The following is a 7,298-nucleotide window of genomic DNA, read 5'->3' on the forward strand; positions in this document are numbered from 1 at the left end:
AGTCTCGCGTGTTTTGATGCTCTTGACGATCCACAGGACTACACAGTGTAAATTCAACTCTGTTGCCCGGATACACACATGCCATTTGTTACCTGGAAATACCGGGTGCACAGCGTTAAAGGAAGGAAAGGCATGCACAATTGATCTTGACTATTGTTTGGGGAAAAGATAAGCCCCAATGGATGCGAGCTTTTCTTACAGTACCTTTCCGGGGTAAGAGAGCAGAGTAAGATTTTAATCTCTAATCATTCAGATCCCTTCTATAATTTCTGCAGGCCCTTCAGTGTCCGAAGAATCGCTAGACTTGTTTGTGGCATCACTGACACACTGAAAACTAGTGCTCCTGCATTATTGTTTTACAAATTTCGCACGGCAGCACAGTTGTGCTTGCACAGTGTGTATTCCTTGCCATGTGCAGGGCTTGATAAAACCAGTAGCGTGTTGTGCATGGTGCACATGTTGGACCAGGAATGTACAGTGCCAGACCCTCATAGATGTGGCCATGATTTAATGTTTACTGGCCCAAAAACGTTCCATGTTCACCTCAAAGTATTTGTTCTGTACAGTTGTTGCCAGTTTGCGTTCGTCCAGATATATATATATGATGTCAACAGCATGGATGCGCCAATACTGCCTCTATCTTCTTTGTTAAGCATAGCAATAAAGTATGCTTGTTTGTCTATTGGCTGCTGAAGTTCTCACATTTTTCTTTGAAGCATACAATGAGCTATGCTTCAATGTGCAGATGGTATGCATTTCAACACTGGAAAGTGAACATGAGCTGTACAGGTAAAGTATGACAGCTATTTGTTTACTGTCTAACGTCCTGTTTTGACTATAGTTGCTAGAGTTGTTTTCAAGATATGACTGGTGCAGATACACATGCATACTATAGGGGGCAATGTGCCCTCGTTGCCTGCTGAAGAGCTCTAGTTTGTGTCGTAGCATCTACTCTCCCATAGAGCACTGAAATGTCAGGGAAATACAAATATTCTGGAGGTGTCGTACGCTTAGTGATTAGAACAGTGGTCACGACTGATGTCAGCGCTTAGGGCAGCTAGTGGTTTCATGCGTACTCGAGACCGTTTGAGGAATAACTACGAATAATGCGTACAGACTCCTGCTTTCTTCCCTCCAACTTACACTTCATGGCCGTTTACTTTCCCTCCCCTTGCATCTATTTACCTAGTTTTACTTGGGGTTCCTTTAATTCCAAAGTGGCTATATTAGGAGCTAGTTAGACGAATATATACCCTATATTTGCGCGTGTAACTACGGCTTATAATCTCCAAACCCAATTACAAGAGCCCGGAAAAAAAAAAAAAAACATATCCCCCTCGTATTATCCGCGGAAGGAATTGCACACAACACTGCTCAAATCTTTGTGAAAACCGTCTCCACTCGCGCATGCACGACTCGTATACGTGGTATTTTCAGCCAACGGCTCTGTTCCCCCATTTTTCGGCGGTGCTGACAAATCTGGATTCACACACCGGACATTATCGCGGACAAATCAGTCGCATATCTGACGTGAATCGGATCACTTCGCAGCTAGCACTCGCCTGACAGCAAATGACAGCGCAGACGGAGAAGCCCTCGCATCGGCGACGGAGCAAACGCGACCGAGTCGAAAATCCCAGCGGTGATTTGGCTCGCCGCTGTGTCGCGAAGCACTTCGCGCTTACTGAGGGAGCGCCGCGGGAACGGCTCGTAAGGTTTGCTGGCGCCGCTTAGGCTATTCGCGAACTACTAAACGCAAAATGGCGACCTGTAAAGTGAAGGAAAATGGGCGACTGTGAAAGGGGGGAGAAGAGAGCTTCAACACGAAGGGGTGGGTAGGAGGTGGGTTTCCCGAGGAGATAGCGAAAATTTGAATTGCGAACATTGCATGAGGTGTGGCTTCACGGCAGCGCGCGCCGCGCTGCCGTGAAGTGTACCGCGCTGCCCTCTGGTACCAGAAGTGTACCAGAGGGCAGTGGGCTTAGCCGCTTCTCTGACGCAGTTAGCGTCGCTTCCAAGAGGCAATGTTAGGAAAAGTTGTGCGTATCGTCTTAGTCGTTGGGCTCTGCGCTTGCAAGAATACTCGTTTTCCTTAGTGGACCCCACGAAACACGCAAGCAGCTATTTGATGTCTAAAAGATGTCTTGAACGGCTAATTCAAAAGCCTAGTAGCTGTCTTGATCAAGACATTTTGTAGCCATGGACGTCTAGGAGTACTTCAGTAAGCCCTGCTAACGTTACGCTAAAAGTTGGCTAATGGACAGCTTGACGAGAACAAATGAAGACTTTTATTAGACATTCCCTCAAATTTTTGCGGCAGCTGTTACAGTAGCACGACGTTTGCCCACAGTTACAATTTATTTTAAACGAGGCATGGACATCAGAAAAAAAGTTTATGTTGTCGGATAGAGTGATGCACAGGTAGTTTTTCCAGATGTGAACCATGGGAATGGTGTAGTACAGTCTCATTGGTCAATTAGTGCTTTTTAATTAGACCAATCAATTGAATGCCGCCTGTCAGAATTATTTTGCAAATAAAACAAGATCTGTATTGTATGCTGATATCATTCCGATGTTCACCCATTGACCTAAACAAGAACATCTCTGCGTGAAACACGTCATTATTGACAAAACTTCGCCCTGCTGGGTCTCCACCAAATTGAAATAGGTTCTAGCAAAGAAACATTTTGTCAGTGATGCTGCAGTTCAGGCCAAAATTACATCCTGTTTTCAGCTACAGGGGGCACAATAGCCTTACACCAGTATACGAAACAGAACACTGTGCTGCAATGAGTTAAAAAATAATGGATAGTACACATCTGGAAAAACTCTGCGAACCACTCTAACTAGCAATATAAATATATTTTTTCTGATGTCCATGCTTCATTTAAAAGTAAATTGTAACTTACTTTGTGGGTGCCTCTTGTAAGTAACGCCACATGCTTGCACAGCATCACGCAGAAATAATGGCCCGTTCTTCGGCATACCATCCATTAGTGAATTCCTTGTACATTGCATGTTACCAGAACTGAAAGATAAATCATAATATGCTGTTATTTTTTTCATAAACTGTATGATGAGCTTTTCATGCATAAAAGATGATTGCACGCGAAAATGCAGCAAGACATCAACTTCACACCATGTCACATACTCATACTTTATTACCTAATAAATTAGAAAAGATGCAGAAAGTGTAATCAACAAGAGTGACAAATAGCAGCAAAGGTGATCATGGATAAATCTTGAAGATGATTGCCGCCGCTGCCAGAGTAGGCCAGCCTTCGTAGGAGAGCACTTGCTGCCCACAAAAGCTTGCTGTCACAGGCCACGCGTGATGGTTCTTGTAGACATAGGCAAGCAATACCTGCACAGAAGAGGGGAAAAAAGGTGAGGGAGGAAATGGGAATATTGAAATCGGAACTTCAATTAGTAATATGTGCTAAGTAAGAAGTCTGGCTCACAATAAAAATAAATTTAAGCACTCATTTCTCTTGAATTACGGGTATCTTAAGGTATGTATGCGATTATGTTTAAAATGACTAGTGTATTTCCTATCATAAGAAGCCAACAAACACTGACACCAAGGACAACATAGGGGAAATTACTTGTGCTTAATAAATGAAATAAAGAAACGATAAATTAATGAAAACTAAAGTGGATGAAAAAACACCTTGCCGCAGGTGGTAACTGAACCCACAAACTTCGCATTTCGCGTGCTATGCTCTACCAATTGAGCTACAGCGGTGTCGTTTTCCCATCCACTTTCTTGGGTATTTATGTGTTCTAGTAGAACCCTGGGAATGTCAGCCAGCGCCACAACTCGGAGACCTTGTTCCTGGCATATAGTCATTAAGTTGCATAGCAGAGTCAGCCTTTAAATTATTTTATGCTGTTTTGTGGCTAAAAAGCCACTCATCAACCTGTCACACAATTCTGAGAAGCTTCCTGCAAAATATGATCAGTTTAAAACAGTAATTCACTCTGCAGGTAAATGAGATACTAACTTAATTAAAAAGTTAAATAGCGTTTTAAATTGTTGAACTAAAAGCAAGTTTGGCATTTTGCGCTGCCTAGCTGTTGCCTTTCTTTCAAACTTAAACATGACACAGTACACAGTAAGCAGGTAGCATGCAAAGGAGGACTGGTGATAAAGTATTGTTCCAAAGCAACACTCCTAGCTGGATCAATCACTTTTGTTGATATATTTTCATGTGACCCTAATTGGATTAGGGCAATACCTCACACAAATGATGCAACACCTTGGATGATGCGTCATACAAAATTGAAAGTATCTCATGATGTGATCAAACGATAACATTGCCCACTGTCTTGGAAGTGTTAACATGCTGTTTGCGCAAGAAAGTGTAAAGTTATTCATATAGGTAGCAAATTCATCAGTGCATCTATAGCCTCAGGTAATTCTGAGAATCTATGTTGACTCGCAATTGAGAAGCCACTGCACACAAAAAGGTGTATTCAAGTAATGGTCCATGCTGAATAATTTCCCACCTAGTGAAAAGGCAAATGTGGCAGGCTAATGGGCTAGGGCAAATAGATTGCTGAATTCTGATAACACCTCCAATGATATTATTGAAATAGGTGATAAAAAACAGCACAGGTAAAATTGCCGTTATGAAAAAATTTTAAAAGCACCTCAGCAAACTGCTGGAACCCTCAGCATCATGCCTGTTCTACATGCACATATGTTGCAGCGCAATCTACATCTCAGACGCAGGCGCCTCCACACATCACTTTGTGATCTCCTCACAATAAGGTTAAAACAGTCTGGCACAAGCTACCTGATGTGATTCATTTTGCAAGCGCCAGCCAAGTGCTGATGGTGGTAGAGCGAAATTGAAGTTTGTCCTTGTATGGAAGCCTCGGCCCATGTTTTATCAATTCTAGCGGCAAAGCACACCTTTTACAGCACACATAAATCTTAAATTAGACTGCTTGCTGATGCTGTACAGTAAATTCCCGTAAAGAAACTAAATCACACAGAAAACATTTAGAATACCAATCTAATCAAATACTGGCTTGAATACATTTGTGCATTAGGGAAGCAAGGTGTAATGTACACTGCTGTAGCAAATTTTTACTTATGTATGGTATACTTGTATGACACAGCAGACTTAATTTTTGAGTTCTTACATAGCAATGACTACCTACAGGTACATTTTGTAAGGCTTAGGGAAACTAATTATTACTAGAACTGCGTATGTACACTGGCACTGAGAAATTGGTTATAATAGTGGCAGTTTATAACGGACCAATGCAAAAAAAAAAAAAAATGCCCATTTGTGAGACACCAACTAGCTATTTTACCACGAAGCGCTACCTGGCCTTAACCCATATAGAAAGCACTGGGAGGACCAGAGAGGGTACAGTACATTGGCTTATCATGATGAGGTCCCGTCATCCAGCTAGCGCGAAGGTACAAGAAGGATGTCCAGCCGTCTATAGAGTGAAAGGAACAAAATAAGATAGCATCAAGTCAGTTGAAAGGCAGATTTGCAATTACAAATAAGGTGACCCAGTCACAGTCATTCATTAATAAATGCCAAGTTGTCGTGTTTTCACTCCCAGATGAAGCACCTATTAGGTTAAAGGTTTTGCTGCTTATTTAGAACCCAAGTGAAATTTGTACATCAGCAGACGATTTAATTTGGAATTGTATAGATGAAGTAAACATTGCAGTTATATTTTTGTTTTGCTATAAAGTGGGAACGCTACAAACTGCAGTCACTGACACACACGCGCGCACACGCAAGAACAAAAGGACACAAAATAGGGCGAGTTCAGTCTGGTTCAGCATTACAGCCAGCGCGTCGTCTTCGAATGCACTCCTTTCGGTTGGTTCGTGCTACGTTAACCACAAAGACTAACAAGCAGGGCAAAGTTCTGACTGGTGTTGCGAAAGTCGTGGAGCGCGGTAGTGCTGAACGGCTGAACACAAGCAGAACCCTCGTATAAAAGTAATGACGAAAACTCGCAGGGCAGTAGAGCTCATATATCAAGAATTGTCGCGGGTAACACCTAAAAATATTCACATTGTTGACAAAAAACGAAGTGCAATGTATTTCACTTACCGGAAAAAGTGTCCGAACGTGCGACGTATACAAAGACGCACCGAGACACGAAGGCGGCGAACGCAGATCACGCCATTGTGGTAGTAAGCCGTCGGCGAAAACACGCAATACAGCCGATGTCACGAAGCACTGATGCAAAACACACGGCAAGCAGAATCAGCACAGCTAAATGACTCCAATATCCAGTATAAATGTACAGAACGGCTTTGAATGACGCACAAGTGGCATAACGAACCCACGACCGAGACATTGGGGGCGGCAGTGGCCGTTTTTTCATGGATGGATGGATGGATGGATGGTGGCTATACCCTTTGTAACGGGCGGCGGCTGGCGCCACCTAGCCTTTTTCTCCCCTTCCTATTTTATTATTATTATTCTCTTTCCCCTTTCTTTATATCCTCTTTTCCTTAACCTAGTTTTCACTCCCCTCCTCCCCCCAATATAACTATCTAACACAGTAGAAGAAACATTATCTCCCCGATTTATGGTGTTATCTATCCCTTGACTTCCTCCACCAATCCTCTAGCCTCCCCTTCGTTACTGCCACTCTTTTCTCGTCTATTTGCCCTCGTTCCCCGGGAAAACCTAATGCCCCTTCCATATCTGCCACTGTTCCCTCTGCCAGGGTTGGGCGAAGGTCTGTGCATCTCAGCACTATATGCTCAGTGGTCTCCATTTCGGTTCCGCATGCTGTGCACCGAAGGTCCACGTCTTCAAATTTAGCCCTGTATGTTTTCGTTCTCAAAACCCCCGTCCTAGCTTCGAATAATAGTGAGCTGCCCCGCGAGTTATCAAATAAGAGCTCTCTCTTAATCTCCTGTTTTTGTGACCTATACATTGATAGCGCTGGCTTTCCGAGCATTCTTTCTTCCCACATTTTTCTTTCCGTCTCCTTCACCTCCTTTCCCACACTAGAACCACGTTGGACCCCCTCCCTCGGCTGTAGGTATCTATTCCTCAGCTTCCTCGTTCTGAGTGTCCACTTTGTGTTCAAACTTTTCATGTACAGATATTTGTACACTTTTCCTGCCCACCTTTTTTCCTCCAGTGCTGGGAGTCTCTGTTCAAATTTTAGTTTACTTATTGCCTCTCTACCTTCGAATGACGTCCATCCCATGTCCCCCTGCACTCCCTCATTAGGGGTGTTCCCGTGTGCTCCTAAGGCCAACCTGCCTACACTTCTCTGTCTCGTTTCCATGCATGCCTGAA

General features: G+C 43.3%; 1 long non-coding RNA gene across 1 annotated transcript; it reads right to left on the reverse strand.

The window, feature by feature from the left end:
* Nucleotides 1-3,143: 3,143 nt before the first annotated feature.
* Nucleotides 3,144-5,565, reverse strand: LOC129384553 (uncharacterized). Its single transcript, XR_008612261.2, has 2 exons — nucleotides 5,391-5,565; nucleotides 3,144-3,364 (listed from the first exon to the last, which is right to left on the reverse strand). It is a non-coding gene; the product is annotated as an uncharacterized lncRNA (long non-coding RNA).
* Between the last annotated feature and the right edge of the window lie 1,733 nt (nucleotides 5,566-7,298).

Source organism: Dermacentor andersoni, chromosome 5 (genome assembly GCF_023375885.2).
Source record: "Dermacentor andersoni chromosome 5, qqDerAnde1_hic_scaffold, whole genome shotgun sequence".
Taxonomy (NCBI): domain Eukaryota; kingdom Metazoa; phylum Arthropoda; class Arachnida; order Ixodida; family Ixodidae; genus Dermacentor; species Dermacentor andersoni.